Source organism: Elephas maximus, chromosome 13 (genome assembly GCF_024166365.1).
Source record: "Elephas maximus indicus isolate mEleMax1 chromosome 13, mEleMax1 primary haplotype, whole genome shotgun sequence".
Taxonomy (NCBI): domain Eukaryota; kingdom Metazoa; phylum Chordata; class Mammalia; order Proboscidea; family Elephantidae; genus Elephas; species Elephas maximus.
The window spans coordinates 38,591,210-38,613,278 of NC_064831.1; the positions used below are offsets into that span (position 1 = coordinate 38,591,210).

The 22,069-nt window shown below is 45.9% G+C and overlaps 1 protein-coding gene across 2 annotated transcripts in view; it reads left to right on the forward strand.

The window, feature by feature from the left end:
- SLC10A7 (solute carrier family 10 member 7) overlaps positions 1 to 22,069 on the forward strand; it is a 355,475-nt gene that overhangs the window by 303,259 nt on the left and 30,147 nt on the right. The window lies entirely within an intron of this gene.

Genomic DNA, 22,069 nt, shown 5'->3' on the forward strand with positions numbered 1-22,069 from the left:
TCAAAGGAATGAGGGTCAATTAAGTTGTATAACTATTTTGTTGAGTGGGAAAAAAAAGTAAATTTCAGGAAAAAATATGCATTTTGTAACCTTATTTTTATAGATTCCATATTTTCATATAGATAAAATATATTTTACATATGTACAGGGACATGCATAAAAAAGTTTGAAAGGATAACTGTAGCTAACATTGAGTTCTTTCTTTGTACTTGGCACTATTCTTAGCACTGTACATGCATTAGCTTATCTAACCCTCTCAACAACACTGTGAGGTAGGTAGCATCATCATCCCCATTTCACAGATGAGAAAACTGAGTCACAGATTAAATGGAATGGCCAAGGCCACAAAATTAGTGAAAGAATTTTAACCACTATTGTTGTATGGCATGGAGTCGATACCGACTTATAGCCACCCTATAGGACAGAGTAGAGCTGCCCCATAGGGCTTCCTAGGCTGCAATCTTTACTGGAGCAGATGGCCAGTTCTTTTCTCCTGCAGAGCTACTGGTGGGTTCAAACCACTGACCTTTGGGTTAGCAGCCAAGCGCTTTTAACCACTGCACCACCAGGGCGTCTTTAACCACTATTAACTACATGTGACAATGGTCACTCCCAGACAGTAGGAGTGCAGAAGAGGAGGTTGTTTTTTATTTTGTTTTCTTTTTTACATTTTTACTTTAGTCACGCTTTGAAGGGGTTATAATAAGCATGTAACACCACCTGACATTACATCTACAACTTCTCGGGGAAATGGCATAATTCATTGGTGGGCCATGGCACTTTTGTCAAGCAAATCATCTTTTGGTTAAGAAGGAAGAGGCCCCTAAGCACAGCCTAGGGTGGATGAGGGCAACAAGGCAATCAGGTTGCTCTATGAATTAATGTGAGTGGGATTTTGAAAGGAGGCTTTCCAGAGGCCCAAAAATAGAAGAGTAAAAGGAGGGAGAAGAGAGGAAGTAGGCTCAGCCACGTGGCCGAGAATGAAGAGAAAAACCACCCAGTGAGAGTTCTCTGTGGGCAGAACGTCCAACGGTCTCCAAAGAACAGTCGCTGTGTAAGTTAATGCATGTAAAGGGCTTAGGAGAATGCCTGGCTCGTATCAGTAAGCCCTTCTTCATAAGTAGGGGTGGTGATTGTTGTTGTTAGCAGCAGCATTATCGCCATTAATTGTTTCTAAGTTATTTGCACTTTGTGCAGTTCTGAAACTCACCCGCCAGACCTTTAGTAAAAATCTGGTTTGTGTTTCTGTTCATCTGGGAGAAAATGAAGTAAAAGTTTCAGCAACCACCAAGAGATGATGTAGGGAAGAGAAAGTAGAGCATGCCCCATGTCTTAGTTATCTAGTGCTGCTGTAATAGAACATACCACATGTGGGTGCCTTTAATCAACAGAAACTTATTTCCTCAGAGTTCAGGAGCTAGAATTCCAAATTTAGGGTGCCAGCTGTAAGAGAAGGTCCTTCTTTGTCTCTTTCAAGCTTGTAGTAGCTGCCAGCAATCCTCGACAGACATCTGGACTTGTAGGTGCATCTATCTGCTCCATCATCACATGGTGGTTTCCACGTGTCTGTGTTCCTTTTTTATGAGACCACTCAGAAGGGATTAGATTTAGGACCTACCCTATACTCTGGCATGGCCTCATTAACATAGCAAAAGAAAATCCCTATTTCAAAATAGGATCACATTCACAAGTATAGGGGTTAGGATTTCAATACAATTCAAATAATAACACCCAGTAATAAAGACACCAGGGCATAACAGGAGTTCTGTGCATGAGATAATCAGAAGAATCGAAGTTCCAGAAAAACCTTAGGGGGAGAATACACCCCACAGAACATGGGAATTCATTCTCAAGTCATCTGATCTAAATATAATTTAATATGCATTCAAAGGAATTCAGGGGTAGTAACAATTAGTAGCTTACATTCCGCTCTCTGATTAGTACACTTGCCAATTTCTGTGGTGTAAATACTCTGACCTTGACCGATTTCAAGCTACCAATGCGCTGTCACTGGAGGCAGAGTTGGGAAGAGATGAGCAGGATTGGCTCTCACGAACTGGTCCAGGTCCTGTCCAGCACACCACTGCACTACCAGTAATACGAAGTTCTTTTCCCAAATTTCTCATTTAATTCTTTCAACAACCCTACAAAGTTAATAATGTACTGTTATTATCCACATTGTACAGATAAGTAAAGTAAGGCCAAAAATGTAACTAGTGAGTGCAAGCCTCACAGCTATTAAGTGGCGAAGTTAGGGTTTGAACTCAGGCTTTCCTAACTTCAGAGCCCACACAACCAACCATTAAGCAGACTGCCTCGACAACCGTTAAATCACAGGGTCCTTGGCAAATCTTAAATTTCCCATATTCTAAAATTCCAGAATCTAGCAATGATTCTAAACTCTACTTGCGTTCTACAACCAAAGTTTTGATAAAGGACATTCTCTTTTCATGTGGAGCAAGTCAAAAGCCCCACAACTCAGGAAGGAAGCCACCTAGGCTTTCTGACATGTACGCCAGGCCTCAGAGTCCACTGGTAGGACAAGAATATGCTAAGGAAATCGATCTTGGCTGCAGCCATAGAAATTGGTCATCTCCTTGGTGCCAACTATTCCAAACTCGAAATCCTTGAAACCATGTGGTTTTGTGCTCACTGCTGGTATCCTGCACCCTGATTCCAGCTATTAACAGACAGCACTGTTGTCAGTGTGGGCTCTTGGTCTGGCTTTGCCATCATGGCTAGAACTTATCTTGTATGGTTTCCACCAACGAATGCATTCCATGACTTCCAACCCCGTGCCCCACTGCAATTACTATCTCCTGCGTGGTGTACTAGGGCAATTGTGACAGCGTCCTCTCCCGCTTCCAGTCTGCTCTGTGTCCATCCTGACAAGTACTCTGCATGTTGGAGATAAACACATTTCCATTTGCAGAGGTCACTTCTCTGCTCATGAAGCCAAAGCCACATTGCATAACATCATAGGGTTGTTATCAGCATCAAATGAGATAATCCCTGCCAACAGCACTTGGCAAGAACTCAGTAAATGACAGCTGTTATTATTATTCAATAGTGAATGGGACCTGGGTAAATCATATTGGATGTGTTAGCAGATGTCAGGTTCTATGCTGCGTGACTTCAAATCTATGCAAAAGATCTATTCCAAAGTCCATTAAACGCTACTAATCAAGTCAGGAAGTGACCAGGGCATGAGTCCCTACTCCATCACTTAATGAAGATGCTATATCCTGAATTTTAAGGTAGTTGTAGCAATCCCTGGCTTCTAGCAGGCCTCCACAAGAGCACTGAGGGCCAAGAACACTGAGAAAGGCCCTCCTGGCCCCACCATTGCTGCCTGGATTTTGCATCTTTCTACCTACTGCAAAGAACTCCAAGCAGCAATCTTGCCCAACTTCCCAGCAAGCTTCTCATCTGGTTGAGAGCCCTCTGACGATGCAGCTGGTAGACAGTTGCTCCCATATTGCTTCCTATTTAATAACACCTGTCAAAGACTGTTTCCCACTTTGGAGCTTCTCCTAGAGCAGGCTCTGTGATCCTGGCACCCTCAAGGGCCAGGCCTTGAGCTCTGTGTCCAGGCTGAATGTCCCCTTCCCACTCTGTCATGTGCCGCCATAGCCCTGGAATAACTTTCTGCCCCGTTCTTTTTTTCACTCACCCTTTAATATTGACATTTCCAGAGTTGTATTCTCAGATCTTGCTTCCCGTCCCACACGCTTTCCTGTGGGGACCTCTGGGCCACTCGCATGGTGTCCACCACCACCAAGAACTCCCAAATGTCGATCTGGAGCCCTGAGCTCATGCTTCCAACTGCATTCGGCCATTCCTACCTAGATACCCTCAAGGCCTCTAGCCCCGCATTTATACATTCCCACCCAGATATCATCAAGGCCCTCTAACCCCATATACCCTGAATGAGAATCAAGATAACCTCTTTCTTCCCTAAACTCACTCGTCACCAAGCCAGCTTCCTATGTTGCCATGGCAACTATGCATGGTTTTTCTTCCCCTCAGCCTTCACATTTCACTTTTCATATCCAAATAGTCACCAGATTCTCTTGATTCTATCTGAAAACCACTTCTTAATATGTACTTTCTCTTCATCCCACACCACCGTCTTAAATACACTTCTTAACTGTTCTTTTTTTCCCCTGGTAACACTCTAGAGTCCGAGGGTGGTACACACGGTTAGGTGCTTGACTACGAACTGAAAGGTTGGCAGTTGCAACTCACTCAGAGGCACCTCAGAAGAAAGGTCTGGTGATCTTCCAAAAGGTCACAGCCTTGAAAACCCTAAAGAGCTGCCTTATACTTTGCAACACATGTGATAACCATGAATCGGAATCAGCTCAATGACTTTTTTGGGTTTTGGTAACACCTCTCTCCCACCCATGACACCCTTTGGTGACATTTATCAATCACCTACCATTGTCAGGCACTCTGCTAATTGCTTTTCATACATGGTTACGGTTTAATTCTTATGACAATTTTTGATGTTGTTGTAATTATTCCTGTTTTATAGATTAGAAAATGGAAGCTCCAAGAGACTAAGTTCCAGGACCCGTAGCTTGTACGTGGCAAAGCGTAGATTCCTGCCGGGGTCTCTGCCATGCCATGTGTGTGCTTGCCCCGCCCGTGTGCTAGTGACACCTGAGTCTCAGCCCCAGGCTCACAGTCCTGTTTTCAATCATCTATTGAATTTCCCCACTTGCTATTATAGCACTTATCAGGTTGTACCTAAATACCTTTGTAGACATATCTCTCCTCTCTAAATGATTCATTTCTTCAACAGGGACCATGTTTTGTTTATATTCGTATCCCTGGTAACTAACTTGTCCGACAGTAAAAAAAAAAAAAAAAAAAAAACTTTGCCGACAAGTCGATTCTGACTCACGGCAACCCCACATGTTATAGAGTGAACTGCCGAAAGGTTGGCAGTTCGAATCTACCAGCCATTCCTTGGAAACCCTATGGGGCAGTTCTACTCTATCCTATAGAGTCACTATGAGTCAGAATTGACTCAGCAGCAATGAGTTTGGTTTTGATTTAGGGACCTTTGCTCCCAAGAAGGACCTCAATAAACATTTATGGAATGAGTTAATCCAGTTAACTCAAAAGCCCTCCAGAATTTTCTTCTGTGTCTGGTAGCGTATTCAGCTAGAAAACACCAGTTTGGAGTGTGGCATCTGACTCTCAGTGACCATCAACTAAATTGGGAGTCATGGCATTAGTCTATCTGTGAATGCTCATGGAAGGATTTTTTTCCATGAAAACAATCAGTGCAAATAATGATGACAATTTCAACCCCAGAATAGTTGGGACCCAGAGAACGTAGGCTTCACACTCCACATCGCAGTCGTCACCATGGGAGCTGTTTCACTAGCAAGCGGATCCCTGGGTCATGCAAACTGTTAACGTGCTCAGCTGCTAATCAAAAAGTTGGAGGTTTGAGCCCACCCAGAGGTGCCTTGAAAGAAAGGTCTGGTGATCTACTTCTGAAAAATCAGCCGTGGAAAACACGATGGAGCACCCAGTTCTACTCTGACACACATGGGTTTGCCATGAGTCAGAGTCAACTCAGTGGCAACCGGTGGTTCGTATGTGTGAAAGGGACCTGAGGCCGGGGCCTAGCACCAAGCTCGGAGAAACATACTGCTTCTGGTCCCAGACCACTATCAAACAGGCCCGCCTCTCTGTCCTTTGTCCTCCTTCCATTTCCCATTCCCCCAGGACACGAATGAGTCCCCAGCTCACCCTCCAAGGACTTTAACCACACAGATCCCCAATGCTTAGATAGAATCCAACCAAAAATCAACCGGACACGGAGAAAGTATTGTCAGATGCCAGAGTGAGTACTGAATCAGGCATAACAAGGCACAAGTTGGCCAGTTATTGAAAAGGGAGCCCTTTTCCAGGGCCTTTTACCTCTGGGTCAATGGTTCAAATCCAGCCAGGCCTCGCCTGACAGAAAATCATTACCAATTCTGTCAGGCTGCTTGACAGACGGGAAATAAATTTCTGTCTCCATCCAGCAGGCAAGTGTCCACATCACACTTGGCACTAAGCAGCTCGCGACTCTGTGGAGACTGAGTAGAAGTCATGTGAAAGTCACTCTGGCCTCAGGCAGGGGCTCCAAGGTCAGCTTGAGCCTGCATTTTGGCAGTCTCTGAGTCAGGATCTGAGAGCTCCCTCATCACACCTGTTTCATGAACACTTTATTAATCAACCCCCCGGCCCTAGAAAAACTGTTTAACCAGTAGTTTGAAGTAATGGAGTGACTGAGAAACTCTGATTCTGCACCATCAAGATAAAAGCAGCCAAAAATCACTTCAGAAAAATCCTAATTTTCTATTCTAAAAGAATGTTTTTACTCTTGGCCCTAAATCAAGTTCAATCAGTTCAGTGTCTCAAAAGTTTCAAGGTTTTGATAATGAAGGAAAATTATTTTCAGAGGAAACTTTAGGACAGGGTCTTCCTCTGTCCCCTTCCAGTTTTTCAACCCAGCGCCCCACATTTAACTCCAGTCCTTCCTGGCCACACCCAAAGGCTTGGAGTCGGACTTGCTGCCTGCAAGGAGTTGGAGCTCTTCTTCATTGCTCCATAAACACAATCTCTGCTCCCAGAAAGGCGACGACGCAGCGCAGGGCGAGGATGGCACAGCTGTGGACAGCTGAGCTGGATATGGATAGCCTTGCCCTTGGAGCACTAACATGGGGGCAGGCCGGGAGCATTCTGTCTTGGGTGCTCATCTCCAACCTCCATATTAACATCCTGAGTGAGCTTCAAGGGCTTCCAACTGGTTTTTTTCAGATTTGAACCTGTGCTGAAAATTTGCGTTTCTAACAAGTTCCCAGGCAATGCCAATGCTGCTGGTTAGGAACCAATTCTGAGAACCACTAGTAGAGCAGTGAGTCTCAAAATTTATTATATATGAGAATCACCTGGGGATCTTGTTAAAATGTAGATTCTGATTCAGTATATCTGGGGTGGAAATGCAGATTCTTAGCAGGGGTTCAAACCTGAACAGTGAGCTGGCTTCTTCACAGCTCTCAGAAACCACCACTGGGCTGGGCTAGGCTGGACTGAGTTGGGCTGAGCTGGTCTGGACTCAGCTCAGTTGGATTGAGCTGGGCTGGACCGGGCTGGGCTGGCTGGTCTGCATTAGGCTGGGCAGGGCTAGGCTGGACTGGACTGAGTTGGGCTGGGCTGAGTTAGGTTGGACTGGGCTGGGCCGGGCTGGACTGGGTTGGGCTGTGCTAGGCTGAGCTGAGCTGGACTGGTCTGGGTTGGGATGGGTTAGGGTTGAGCTAGGCTGGGCTCGGCTGAGCGGGCCTGCATTGGGCTGGGTTGGGTTAGGTTGGTTTGGACTGGGCTGGGCTAGTATGAGCTGGGCTGGGCTGGGCTGGGCTGGCTTGCACTGGGGTGTGTTGGGTTGGGCTGGGCTGGACTAGGTTGGGATGAGCTGGGCTGGCGTGAGCTGGGCTGGCGTGAGCTGGGCTGGCGTGAACTGGGCTGGCTTGAGCTGGGCTGGCGTGAGCTGGGCTGGCTTGAGCTGGGCTGGTTTGGGTTGGGCTGGGTTGCTGAAAATGTCCAGATGGAAGGCTTGGGACTACTGAGTGGGGTGGACAGGGCAGGGCAGAGTAGACTTCACCAGGAGGGAGCTATCTGGATGAGGGGCTTTGAGGGACAATTCCTCTAAGATATTTTTATCTTTCTTCTTCCCTCTTAAGGAGCCCATTGCACAGTGGTTAAAGTGCTTGGCTGCTAACCAAAAGGTTGGCAGTTTGAGCCCACCAGTTGCTCTGCAGGAGAAAGATGTGGCAGCCTGCTTTTGTAAAGATTTATAGACTTGGAAACGCTATAGGGTCACTATGAGTCAGAATCGACTTGACAGCAGTAGGTTTGGGTTTGGTTTGGGTTTTTTCCTCTTAAAACTATCTAAAGCCACCAGTCTAAAGGCATTCCACATTTAGAAAGACCCTTCTTCCCTTCCTGTGCACAGACAGGCCCTGCCAAAACCCTGGTAGAGTGTCTACCAAACACCCACAGACCAGGCTTTCATTACTACACCCAGTGGGAGGAACTCATGCAAACAAACCCTTTAACACTCTGACCCTGCTTGTTAGGATGGGAGCAAGGGGCCCCAGACCTGAGCTCAATTCCACGCCTTGTTTGGTTGGACAAGGAAGAAGAGAACAGAGCATGAGGAGAGGCACCTAAATCCCCAGACACTGCAGAAGCCTTTTGCTTCTTTCTGCCTTTTTCACTTCCCAGTTTGTCTTACTCCCTTCTCAGAGCTTTCTGAAGTAGCCTGGCAAAAGAGTCTCCAAATATCCCAATTTGCATTTTTTGTTCTATTCCCACCCCATGGCAGACACACTGGTGTTATTAAATAGAGACAGCCCATATTGTATCTATTGCTATTCACATATACCAGCAGTTATCAATATAGATTCCCTCCTGAATCTGAATTTCTGTGAGTGGCTTCGTCTCCATATGTGAGTCACTGTTCTGGGCACACACTGCTACTTTCCCTGAGAAACTGGACTAGAACTGCTCTTTAAAGCAGTGTGCATGCACATGTGTGTGTGTGCATGTGTGTGTATGTATAATCTTACATACTCAGGAGGGAAAAACCAGAATGGAGTTTAATGAAAAGTACAATCTACAGAGCACACTTTGTGAAACTCCCCTTCGCTGTCTGGCTCTCCAGTTTTCCCTGCTTTTGTAGACTTCAGACCACAAAAGAGCTCTTTAGGGGCTCTTCTGGCCCACCTGCCTCCTCTACAGAGCCTTCAGTCTGCTTCCAGATGCAGCCTTTTGCCCTGGCTGCCATCACCCAGAGGGAACAGGAACAAGCCTCAGGAACAAACCCCTGGCCACAGAGGAAACTTTCGAGAATTACTCCTCTGCTCACACGTGGCGTCCACAGAAGAGGGGCTGAGGCAGGCAAAGAAGTTGGCTCCAGGAAGTCATGGGGCTGTGGTCTTGGGCACTTGGCATGGCCTTGCCCTTCTAAGAAAGTGGCACTTATCCTGAGGGAGGGGCGCTCACGACTGCCCAGCTCCAGACAAGAGAACCTGGTGCTAGCCTGGGGGGAGGACAGCCTTGCCCTTCATGTCTGGCTCCCAGCTCCCAGCACTGAGTCTGGCACAGGGCAGGCACTCAGCCCAAGGTTACACAGAAGAAAGTGAACTAATTCTTCCCCAGCCCTACTGCCACTGCTATGCCAACTGGTGCACACCACTTCTCTCTGAGCTCTGGCTTCTCTCTGTGAAGTGGGGGTGATGAGAATACCCACCTCAGGGGGCTGTTTCCAGGATGAAATGAGGCCACTCATCTGAGTGAATGATGTCAGCTCTCAAGGGCAAAGCAACTGTCAGAGACCAGAGAGAGTTGAAAGCTCCTTATCAAATATGCTTCAGAATTTTTGTGGCTAAAATTACAGTTCTAATTATTCATTGACATTCTTCTATTTATCCCGTAAGAAATCTAAGTGGTAAGAATAATCTCCCCCCTCACCCCTACCCCGCATCCCACCCCTGTCCCACTCCATGGAACTCAATGGAGCTATTTTCTCTTTGAGTGGAAAATATATTTATTTTTCTAAATTGGGTTGTGTGCAAAAAAGTTGCTCCCCACGGCCCTGGACAGCCCTGGCTACACAAAGAGTCCTTCCAGGACGAAGACTTGGCCGGTCTTATTTACGCTTACATACTTATCGAGCGAGATCTCCATGGCTGCCTGCCTGGAAGCCCTATTTTTAATTGGGTGACTCCGCAGCCGCCCCTCTGACCCTTCCTGACACTTTTCCTGAAGATTTCCGGCCACTACTTGTGAGGCGGGGGCAGAGGACGGGACTCCATGGAGGGGGTCTCCACAAAGGGTGAACTCAAACCAGAGGCCCCCAAAATCAGGATCTCACAGCCCTATCCAGGGTGATCGTCCTTGCCGAGTGGGGCCGGCACCGGGGGAGAGGAGGGGGCTCGGGCTCCGGCGGGGCCAGCTTTGCCCCTCCGGCCGCCAGCTGCATCCCATGCGACAAAAGGCCAGAGGAAGAGGAAAGCAGCTGCCTTTGTGCTCTCGTCTTCCTCCTCTAGCTGCGATTCTGGAAGAATGAGGAGTCGTTCCAAGTGAAGGCAAAGGACTTGCCCTGAAATTTAGACAATTTTTTTTTTCTTTTAAAAACGGCAACATTTCCTAGACAGAGCAATAGAATATGTATTTATAAATATTTTCCAAGACTGCCCTCTAGTGGAAATCCGGCGGCAGTAGCACGTCTTACAATTAAGTGACTTGGAGCCCAAACTCCTGAACAAAAATAAGCGCATTCAAGTGAGACCTCCTTAACACGTGATCGGAAAGTAGATCGCATTTCTTCCACAAGTCCATAAAATGTCACATGGCCTTGACTGGAAGTGAATGCCGCCTTACAGTCTTTAAAAAGAAGTCACGCTTTACTTTTAGAAACTGGAAATCATAACGTTCAATGTCCAGTGTTTTAAAACTTTTAAACGCAGGGAAGTGTGTCAAATGGGACCAGAGCAGAGATGGATTGGTTTTGCTCGCCGGCTGCGTATGTGCCGCCGTGTGAGGGCTGTTATTTTGGCTGAGGAGGGAGCCAAGGCTGCAGTAACGTCCAGCCCCAAAGGCCACACACACTGCCGGGTTTTTACCTTGGAGGATGTGGGACAATGAGTCATTTGTGCCTCTTCCTGGTTCTTCCTGGCCAAGGTCAGCTTTCCCACTGGAACTGAGCCGCTTGGCCCAGGGCCCCAGCCGTCTGGAGCCTGTAAATGGTGCAGTGCCCAAGGAGAGGGCGTGCCCCGCCCCGCTCCCCACAGATGGCCCCCGTGCAGGCTCCGAGGCAGCCCTTGTCCACGTCAGAAAACCTCATGCACTCTGCTCGGTTTAGCACCAAAGGCCTCCTGGCGGCAGCCTGAGAACACCCACCAGTCCTAAGGAAAGGTCCCTAAGCAGAATTCTCTACAAAAAAAACGTGAATGGCTCCTGACCAGCCCTTTCTTTTATCTGGTTTTTGTCTGTTTGGGTTGAATTCCGATTCAGGCTTCTAAGCCACAGCTTCTACTACTGGTTGCAATAAAAATAGCTACCATTCATTAATTTGGCTGCTCAACAAATCTGTTTTGAACACCTACTGTGTTCTGGGCACTGCTCTAGACTCTGGCCACCTGATCTAGAGGAAATTACAGTTTCACAAGTAGATAACATACAAGTAAATGTATCGTTTCAAGAGCTTTGAAAGAACTACTAAGAGTGTAATGAATAACAAGGAGATACCTACTGTATACGTTTCCTAGATTGCTGTAACAAGTACCACAAACTAGGTGGCTTAAAACAACAGAAATGTATTCTGTCATGGTTCTGGAGGCTAGAAGTCTGAATTCAGGGTGTCAGCAGGGCCATGCTCTTTCCAGCAAGGGGGAGATCCTTCCAACTTCTGGCAGTCCCAGGCATTCCTTGGCTTGTGGCTGCATAACTCCAATCCCTGTCTCTGTCTTCACATAGTATCTGTCTGTGTGTCCCTTCTCCTTCTGTAAAGACACCAGTTATATTGGCTTAAGGCCCATGCTGCTCGGGTATGGCCTCATGCTGGCTTTTTACATCTGCAAGTGGGGGGAGGTTAGGACTTGAACGTATATTTTGGGGGACAGAGATCAACCCAAAGCACCTACTTAGATGAAATGTTTGGGCAGACCTTTCTGAAAATGTTACATTTAAGCACCTACTATGTGCCAGATATTTACTGTGTTCAGGATCGAGGATACAAAGATAAAAAAAACACAGTCCTGCTCTTGAAGAGTTCAGAGTCAAACAACGGAGCAATAATTTAATAAGATTTCAAACAACTGAGCCCTAAGATCTATGGTCACAACAGACCTGCCAAGGAGATCATATCATCCCCATTTTCTAGATGTGAAAACTGAGGTTGGAAGTTATGAACTAACTCGCCGAAAGTGGTGCAGTTCATCAGCAGCACTGTCAGGTTTGAAAGAAGGCCTGCCTTACTTCGAAACCCTTTATTTTTTCTTTTCCTATACCATCGTGCCTGATTAAAACATGGGATAAACAATGACATCTCAAGTCAAAGATCCTATAAAGGTACACTGTAGTGTCTTAGCAGGTTAGCTTGACACTGTTCCACCTATCTCTTAGCACCTGGTTACAGGGCTTTCACTAAAGTGCAGAGTAAGGACCAAGATGGCACACTGGCTGTGACCGACTGTGGTCAACACCAACTCATGTAGACCCCATATGTGTCAGAGTAGACCTGCTCCACTGGATTTTAAATGGCTGATTTTTCAGAAGCGGATCACCAGGCCTTTCTTCTGAGGTACCTCTGGGTGGTCTTGAACTTCCAGCCTCTTGGTTAGCTCGTGTTAATGATTTGCACCACTCCCTGGCTATACCTCCAATCGAATGTGTTGTTTGACTATCTCTTGAGAGTAGTACACAAGTCTAGCATTCAGACTCCCCCAGGCTGTCCTCATGAGACTGGGATCTCCTCCCCCAGACTAACTCAGACCTAAGTCTGCACCCGGGGATCCTCTTTAGTTTCTCTTCCCAAGGAGCCTCTCATTCAGCAGCTAAAGGAACAGGGCTCCTGACCCCAGGACATGGACCCCTTCCACTTTAGTTATGGGAAATTCATCACTGACAGAATTCCAAGCAGGAATAGGAAAGAAGGAAAGGCCACCAGAAGTGACCCTTGACGATTCCTTGGCTGCTGGTGGGGAACGATAGCAACCACAGGTAGTGGTGCCATGCTTAGAGCCTCCTGTCCTTGAAAGCCATGCTGTCACACCATCCCCCCCAGGAAAGAAGAGGACAATGGATCAGCTCCTTGGGCGATAAGGTTGTTGACTTGGTGTTAATTAAACAACCTAGAAAACACAGGCTATACAACACAGTGGTTTTCAAACCGGGTTCTCAGCCCCTAAGGTCTTAAGGGGAGCACTTATGAGGCCAAGAAGAGCTAGACGAGGAGTGATGGAGGGACAGGTGAAGAGGAGGTGAAAGAGCAGGACTCCTCTCTAACCCAGAACTTTGATCTGTTTTACATGTTGGGCTTCCATCATAAGCAGATTCCTTTTGAAAAAGGGACTTCCAGTGCTTGAGAGAGAGGAAAGAGATGGGCTGGGAGTGGGGTACATGCATAATAACTTTAACAGTGTTAGCTCTGTCCTTGGTGGTGCAAATGGTTACCACACTTGACTGCTAATTGAAGGGTTGGAAGTTCAAGCCCAGCCAGAGGTGCCTCGAAAGAAGGTTCTGGGGGATCTACTCCTGAAAAATCATCCACTGAAAACCCTGTAGAGCACAGTTCTACTCTGACACATGTGGGGTCGCCATGAATTGGACTCAACAGCATCTGATGGTGTTGGTGGTGGTAGTGTTAGCTCTAGGGCCCTGCTTTGAAATCAGATGATATCAGCACCCTGCCATTGGTTCCCTCCTTAAAGGCAGAGCCCAAGCCTTACTTCCCTTTGTATCATAACCTCTAACACAAATCTTGTCACACAGAAGGTGCTTAATCAAAATTTACCTCAGTGATCTGAATTAGTTCAGGCTCCAGTTGAATGTCCTGCTTAGGATTTGTTTTGCTTGGTCCTATCAGTCTTTCCTCTTTTTATTCCTTTATTACTTGATGTTGAACCTCTCGTCTTCCAAGTCACTGTTGCTGTTGACCGTTCCAGAGAAGACTGGAGAAAGGGAAAGGCCCCTCTTCCAGGAGACAAAGGAAGCCTTCCAGAAGGAACCCGAGAAGTACTGCCCACAGGAAGGAATCCAAGCTGCCTTCCTGGGACTGTTTCACACAGACAGTCACTGGTTCCACGGGGACAACTCCTGGTTTGTACCTAGGAAGCATTGGAACACTCAGCATGTCTATTCGCACTAGAACAATGAAGGACAATCACGTGCCTGATGGGAGCCCGCTGATGGCTCTTGAAGGTCTTCAAGTCAAGTACCCTCCACAGGCACCTTGAATGATCCAATTGTATTCAGACATTTCTATAAGAGAAATGCCTTGTTTCATTCATTACCTTTTCTTTGAATAACTACACATTCGATGTCTACTCTACGCCAAGCACCAGGCTAGGTGCTGGGTGTATAGCAGAAAAGTAGCACACAAGAATCCCTGTCCCTGTGGAGCTTTTATCTGTCAGAGTCTAAAGCAGCAATTCTCAGCCCTAGCTCCACAGTAGAGTCACTTGTAAAGCCTTATAAAATATCCTTGTTGGCCCCACTTCCAGGAAGTCTGGTTTAATTGGACTGGGATGGGGTTTGGGTGGGGTCCTAATATCAGTGTTCATATCTGAAGGATTGGGGCTAGAAGAGAAAAAGCCTGTGAGTGTGTGGAGAAGAAGCTTCCAGTCTGTCTGGTTGTGCAACTGACCATTTCTCTCTTTGGTTACTTATTAAAGTTGGCCCTTTCCCCTTGTGCCAGGCTGTGGGAGACAAAGGGAGAGACACTCTTTGCTTTTTGTTTCTCCTAGAATTTCACTACAGCTTTAAGTTTTACTTTTATTCCTTTATTTCCCACAACGAGACTTTTTTCTTCTGAAAGTAGGACTGAGCCAAGTCAGGTCATGCGATCTGGATCTCAAAGATGTCCAGCCTTTGCCTCCATCACCCCTGGCCACTAATCGACTGTCTTTGACGTTTCCCCTTCTCACTTACTTCCTTCTCTTTGTTGCCTGAGTCCAAGCTCCTTTTGTATCCACCTTTCAGATCTGGTAGCCTTCTCAGTTTACTTTATGGCTCTGGTAGACAGCAATGACCTATGAGCAGGGATAAAGGACCTTTCCCCTTCTTAACCCGTTCTTCTCTAATCCCATGTAGCTCCTCTCTCTTTTCAACCCTCCTAACCATTTGCCAGCCCCAGACCTATCCCTTCTCCTGCTCCAACCCCATTCATTAAGTGCTCTCTAAACACATCTGCCAGTGGGGCATAAAACCCTGGAGAGAGAGAAAGCAGCTTGTCATAAGCCTCTGGAGGTAAGAATTGGGCTTCATGATGCTGTCACCCTGGCAGACAACCAGACCTGTGAAGGGCCCCCGCCAACTGAAGGGGGAGCATTAGAGAGAGAGAACAATACGTATTTTTCAGTATCAAGAGGAGTCGATTTTCCTCCCCAGAAGGACAGGGCAAGTAGGGACTCAAGCTTAATCAGAGGGCTCAGGCTTACAGACGCCCTACAAATAATAATAATAACATAATGGTACTAATGCTCGTGCTACATTTGCAGCTGGAAATGATCAGCGGCATTTCCCATGATGAGGTTAAACAGCCTGGCACTCTGGGCTGCACATTTGCATAATAAAGATCACAAGTCACCGCCTTCTACATCTCTCTCAGCACCAGGCCCCTGTGTCCTTGATTCAGGGACACCACACATCTAATATAGTTCCATATGCCATCCTGGGCAGTGATTCTAATCTTTGGCTTGCATGTGAAATGTCAGCTCTTTTTTTCTTTTCGGTCTGGGAGAACAACAAATTATGTTTCTAAATGAGACGGTGCAGCCTGTAATGGATAGTACAATCTGAAAATGCAGAAGCAACATCTGTGACCCGTGGTGCTAACCTAGCAAACTCTAGTCTATTTTTCCAGCCTATCAGTTGATAGGAAAACATCACTTTAGATATAATAATTAATCGTTAGTCAAAACAGATATCCCCATTGGTTCCTTGCCTCTCAGACAACCCTGCCTAGCCTGACTATAAATCAGGGAAATACGTTGTTTAATATCCAGCGGGATGTATTTCCAGGCAGCCTCTTTCCTCTATGAAGTAACAAAACACTTTGCAGAAGCCGTCTGTCATCAGCTGAAGGGGGGGAGGATGCTCCCAAGGTGCCATTTGAAGGAAGGAAAATGCAAGCCCAGAGGAAGAGAGGCTGCGAGTCCAAGATGCCATCATTAAACAAAAGAGAAAGGCCATGTTGTAGCAGTGGGCTCTTAACTGGGTAGTGGGACCATGATAGTCAACACCTTCCCAACCAGGCCCATCAGCCCCTTTCCCCTTCCACATCTCTTCTCTCAGTCCACTGCTGACCGTTTGGCAGCCACCCAGGTCCTGCTCTGGCCTGGCCCACCATGCATCGCCAGTCCTTAAAGTCCCGCCATCTTGGTTCTAATGCCAGCTGTAGATTAATCATTCTAGAAGCCTGTATTCTAGGCTTCTCAAAACAACAAAAAAAAAAAACTTGTCATTGAGTCAATTCTGACTTATGGTAGCCCCATGCGTTACAGAACAGAATTGCTCTGTAGGGTTTTTTTGGGTGTAATCTTTAGGAAGCAGGTCTCCAGACTTTTCTTCCATGGTGCCACTCTATAAGTTCAAAATACCAACCTTTAAGTTAGTAGTCAAGTGCAAACCATTCGTGCCACCCAGGGACCTTAGGCTTCTCTGGATCCACTGAAATATCTAAAGCACCCACAATGCACCAAGAAAATAAATGACTGCAGAGTATGGTGGAAAGACTAAAAAAAAAAAAAGTGAGCTAGAATTCAGAATGGAACAAAGGAATTCAAGGGACTATCCTAAACTCTAACTTGTTGTTTAACCTCGACCTCTCAGTGCCTTGTTTTCATCTGTAAAAAGAAAGTGCTGTTGACAGTTTTCAGTCCGTTCCTGTTGGAGCCCTATATTCTGAGGTGGTACCTCAAGGTAAGGTGAGAGGGAAGACGGAGGAAAGATAGCCCCAAACTTCAATTACAGCATTCAGCTCTTACTGTTTTACCTTTTAAAAACCCGAAAGCCACCAAGTCAGATGATCTTTAAAGCTACCTCCAATTTTAAAATCCTGTAGTTCTCTATCTCAATATTGTCCACTCAATCACTGAATGTGAGAACAATTTAGGAAATTCAGCTCTCAGGGGCCTGTAATTGCATCTCCTAGTTACTAGACTGGAGTCCCTGAGTCATGCAAATAGTTAAGAAGCTTGGCTGCTGACCGAAAGCTTAGAGGTTTGAGTCCGCCCACAGGCACCTTGAAAGAAAGGCTTGGTGATCTACTTCTGAAAAATCAGCCATTGAACACCCTATGGAGCACAGTTCTGCTCTGACACTCATGGGGTCATCATAATTTGGAGTCAACTTGATGACAAATGATTTGGTTTTTGGTTTTAGTTTCTTAATTGAGGGACATCGGTGACTCAGCGATAGAATGTTTGCTTTCCATGTGGGAGACCTGTGTTTGATTCCCAGCCAATGCACCTCAAGCGCAGCCGCCACTTGTCTGACAGTGGCGGTTTGTGTGTTGCTTAGATGCTGAGCAGGTTTCAGGGAAGTTCCCAGACTAAGACAGACTAGGAGGAAAGGCCTAGTGAGCTACTTCTGCAAAATCAGCCAATGAGAACTCACGGAACACAGTTCTACTCTCACATACATGGAGTTGCCTGCCGTTAAGTCGGAGTTGACTCAGTGGCAACCAGCAGTGGTTATAATAAGGGCTTTACGTGTTGTAATACAAGGTAGGGGGATAGAGAACGATGAGGGGCTATCATTTTATACAGAATGGCCAGGAAAAGTCTCTGTGATGAGGGAAGATTTGAGCAGAGCCCTGAAGGCTTGTGGATATCTGGGGAAATAAGGCTCCAGAAAAGAACAGCAAAAGCCAATGCACTGAAGTGGGAGCTGCACAGGGCCCTCAGGAAGCATTCCCAGCCTGGCAGTGAGTGTAGGGGAGGGAAGAGGTGGAGTCAGAGGGCCAGGCGTGGGGTGTCTAGTCAGCCCAATCAGGTATTCAGATTTTATTTTAAGAGAGATGAGAAGTCATTAGAGAGTTCAGATACGGTGTGACATGAACAGATTAATGTTTAAAAAAACAGTTGCCATTGAGTCAGTTGACTCATGGTGACTCCATGTGTGTCAGAGCAGAACTGTGGTTTTCAGTGACTAATCACCAGGGCTCTCATCCAAGGCACCTCTGGATGGACTTGAATGTCTAACCTTTCTATGAACAGCCACCCAGGGGCTCTGATTAATGTCTTGAAAGGGGGAAATACTATCTTACAAGCTCCAGTTGTCCTGGCCACTCCACACACCACCTTTGCCTTCAGGTCAAGTCCAACGCATGAGTCTCAAAATTCTCACATTTTCTTTTTGCATTGGAAGAACTGGTTAAATAAACAAAACATCAGCCTTCCTTTTATCATTCAAAAAAAGAGTTGCCATCGAGTCAGTTCCAGCTCATGCAGTCCGCTCTGCCTCATGCAGCTCCATGTGTCACAAAGTAGTACTGCTCACAGGGTTTTCTTGGCTGTGATCTTGACAGAAGCAGATTCTTCTGTGGTGCCGCTGGGTGGATTCCAACTGCTAACCTTTTGGCTCACAGTTGTGGGCAAACTGTTTGCTTCACCTAGGGACTTTTATCATTAAAAAACAACCAATCAAAGAAGCCCATTGCTGTTGAGTCGATTCCGACTCAGAGCCACCCTATAGGACTGAGTAGAACTGCCCCGTAGGGTTTCCAAGGAGAAGCTGATGGATTCGAACCTCTGACTTCTTGGTTAAAGGCCCTCCTGATATCCTCAACCAGAGATCACTATGAATGATTTTGTACCAGCCTAGAGCCGGGATGGAGGAGGGTGCTTCTGAATATCTTAAGAAGTATGGAGAAGTTCTCAAGTTTAATTAAAGCAAATGAATGCAAATTCATTTCGCCCAAATCAAAAACTCCTTGCATTGCATCACTTTTCGAAGAGGAATAGGTTGGGGTGAATAAAATCGAACCAGAGTCTGCATTCCAGAAAGGCTGGGCAGGAAACGCTGATTAATACCGAAGTCCAAGACCGGGAACGTGGCTCTCCGTCATTTATTCATAAATTGCCAGCCCTTTCCAGAGAACCTTTTGAATAAAATGTGGTGCTTGTTTAAATATTTACTGGCTTGTTGACCTATTTTTGTTGTTGTTGTTAATTAGAATTAAAAAGCAAACAAACAAACATTATAACAGCAAATTAATCAGGACAGCATCACCTGGGAGATAGCTCAGCCAGGCAACATTTAAGTAGGTTAAGTATTAAGTAGCCTTTTACCAAAATCATTGCATCCAGGAGAAAAATTAATTGGAAATATCAGAAAAAAGTCTCTAGATGTAAAAAAGGTTAAGCCTCATCTTATCCCAGATATGTGGTTATTAAATTAACGTCATAGGTGTGAAAACACTTGTTTAAAATATAAAGTTTTCTGCAGTCATTTTTCCATCATTTTCCCTTAAATGTGTGTTTAGCCCTGAATCTTATTTTCTTCCAAGACAACGTTGGTTGAAAAATTCTGTGGCTGCTCCTACAAAACAAAAAGCTATTTTAACTTGTAAAGTCCCCTGCCTTCTTTAACGTGTAAAGGCTTTGTGCTTTAGTAAGTCCCTTCAGTTTGCATGAACACTTCCTACTCACTCCCGTCTGGGATTCTCTGAAGCAGGCTTGGGGGACCGTCAAGATCACAGAATAGAGGAGTTTTATGTCCCTTGACTACTGGCCTATGGACTCCTGCTGCCTTTTCCAAAAAGGAGCTTGCTCAGTATGTCTCAGCAAGAATATCTGATAGGCAGCAGGCAGAAATGGTATTCAATGGCCGCCATGACAACTGGCCTGGGGTGAGTACTCAAATTGCTGGGCTGGGGTGGGTACAGAGGGGCAGACTTTTTGCGGTCACAAAATTTCTCTGAGTGGGGACTGTTGCAACTGCAAGCTGACAATAACAACGGCATGTCAGTTCGCTAACCCACTGCCCTGAAGTCGATTCTTACTCATAGCAACCCTACAGAACAGAGTAGAACTGCCCCATAGGGTTTCCAAAGCCGTAAATCTTTACAGAAGTAGACTGTCACATTTTCTCTCATGGAGTGGCTGGTGGGTTTGAACTGCTGATCTTTTGGTTAGCAGCCAAGCACTTTAGCCACTGTGCCACCAGGGCTCTTTAGTTAGTTAGTTAGTTATAGATAACTTAAGTGTTATTTGTACATGCTTTGGATCTTCACAACAGTTAAAAGGGGTAAATAATTTTATGATCTGCTTTTCTCTCACGAGGAAGCTGAGGCCAGAGATCTGTCTGGACCTTTGTGCCACTTCATTATTCTGCTTGAAGTCCCAGCCAGAGAAGAGGAATTGCCTTGCTCTGAAAGTGGGAGATTTCCCTCGCTCCCTTTGATGCTCTGCAGGGAAGGTGACCCGAGGTATCTCCCAGGGATGAACAGGGAACACACAAGTTCCCAGGGCACACCAGCAGTCTAACCAAAATGCAGTGAATTAAAGATAGCTGCAAATCCTTTGCCATTTCTTCCCATCAAAAAGTGGAACCTGTTGTCTTTTCCTTTGAATAATATAGTCTGGCCCTGTGACCTGCTGTGACCAATAGAAAGTGGAGGAAGTGAAGCTTTGTAGCATATGAGGCTAGGCCTTATGAGATCCACAGCTTCTGGTTTTTGCTCTTGGAACACTCCCTCTTGGAACCCAGCCACCATGTTGTAAGAAGCCGCATAGGGGAGAACTAAATTGCTTCCTACACTATTCAACAACCCAAGCTGAACTCCTAGTTGACACCAACACCAACTGCCAGCCATATGAGTGAGTCATCTTGGATGTTCCAGCCCATTCAGCAACACACAGAGCAGAAGAACTGCCCAGCTGAGCCCAGCCAAGCCCAGAATCGTGAAAGACCATAAATGGTAGTGGTGGTTGTGGTTTTAAACCAATAAGCTTAGGGGTAGTTTGTTACACAGTGATATATAACTAATACAGTCTGTTTACACAGGAAAATAACCTCTTGGACAGGAAAGATCTTGAAGGTGCTGTGTTCCTGTTACACCTGGCTCTGATGTGATGTGGTTAGAGAAGAGCACTAATGGGTTTTTTTGTTTGCACCACGGGCAGCATATCTTGTCGGAGGGCTGAGTATGGAGGAGGGATACATGTGGCTTCCACTGGAGTACTCTGCATCTGTTTCTTCCCATAGCCTTCTTGGAACACTTGAACTTGTGAACCCACAAGGTGCCTGATGAGGCGCTTGATGTAAACCAGGGGACAGGTCTGCCTAACCCAGAATCCAGGAGGAGAGAACCTTGATGGTGATGCCCAAGGAGCTAAAGGGTGATAGAGAAAACAGCAGGAGCTGCCTCTTGCCTACATACTCAATTAAAAAAAAAAAGTATTTTGTTGTTGAAGTGTCACTGAATACCTCTCACTCCTTGGGCAAGTTACTGAACTTCCCTGAGCTTCATATTCCTCACTCATCCTTTCTCCATTGTGAGGGCTAAATGTGAAAATATATGTGAAGCTCTTAGCACAATACCCATACAGGTTTGGTGCTCAGTTAATGAATGTCCTTTCTGACTCTTTAGTAGTTTTTGTTTCCATATTAGAATGAATCATAACTCTGAAATAGGTTCACCTTTGAAAAAGCAGATAACTCTTTCCAATGTGTTATACCAGGTGAAGGAGCCCTGGTGGCACAGTGGTTAAGCACTCAGCTGTTAACCCAAAGTCAGCAGTTTGAACCCACCAGCTGCTCATGGGAGAAAGGTATGACAGTCCGCTTGCATAAAGATTACAGCCTTGGAAACCCTATGGAGTAGGTCGACTCTGTCTTATAGGGTCACTGGGAGTCAGTTGACTTGATGGCAATAGAATTGGGTTTGATATACCAGGTGAACACATTCTGGAGTTATATCCAAACCTATTGTATTGACCACACTATCTATGGAATCCCTAGGTGGTAAAATGGCTAACACGTTCAGCTGCTAACCAAAAGATTGAAGGTTCAAGTCCACTCAGAGATGCTTTGGAAGAAAGGCTTGGCCATCTATGTCTGAAAAATCAGTTATTGAAAACCCTATGGAGCACAGTTCTACTCTGATACACATGGAGTCGCCACGCATCAGAATCAACTTGATGGCAACTGGTTTTTATCTTATCTAAAAAAATAAAAAAATAAAAATAAATTTTTTTTTATAGAACTGTTGCTAAATCAAAGTGACTATCATAGAGATATAAAAGCTGTCTGGTGGTCTTTGTCCATGATGCTC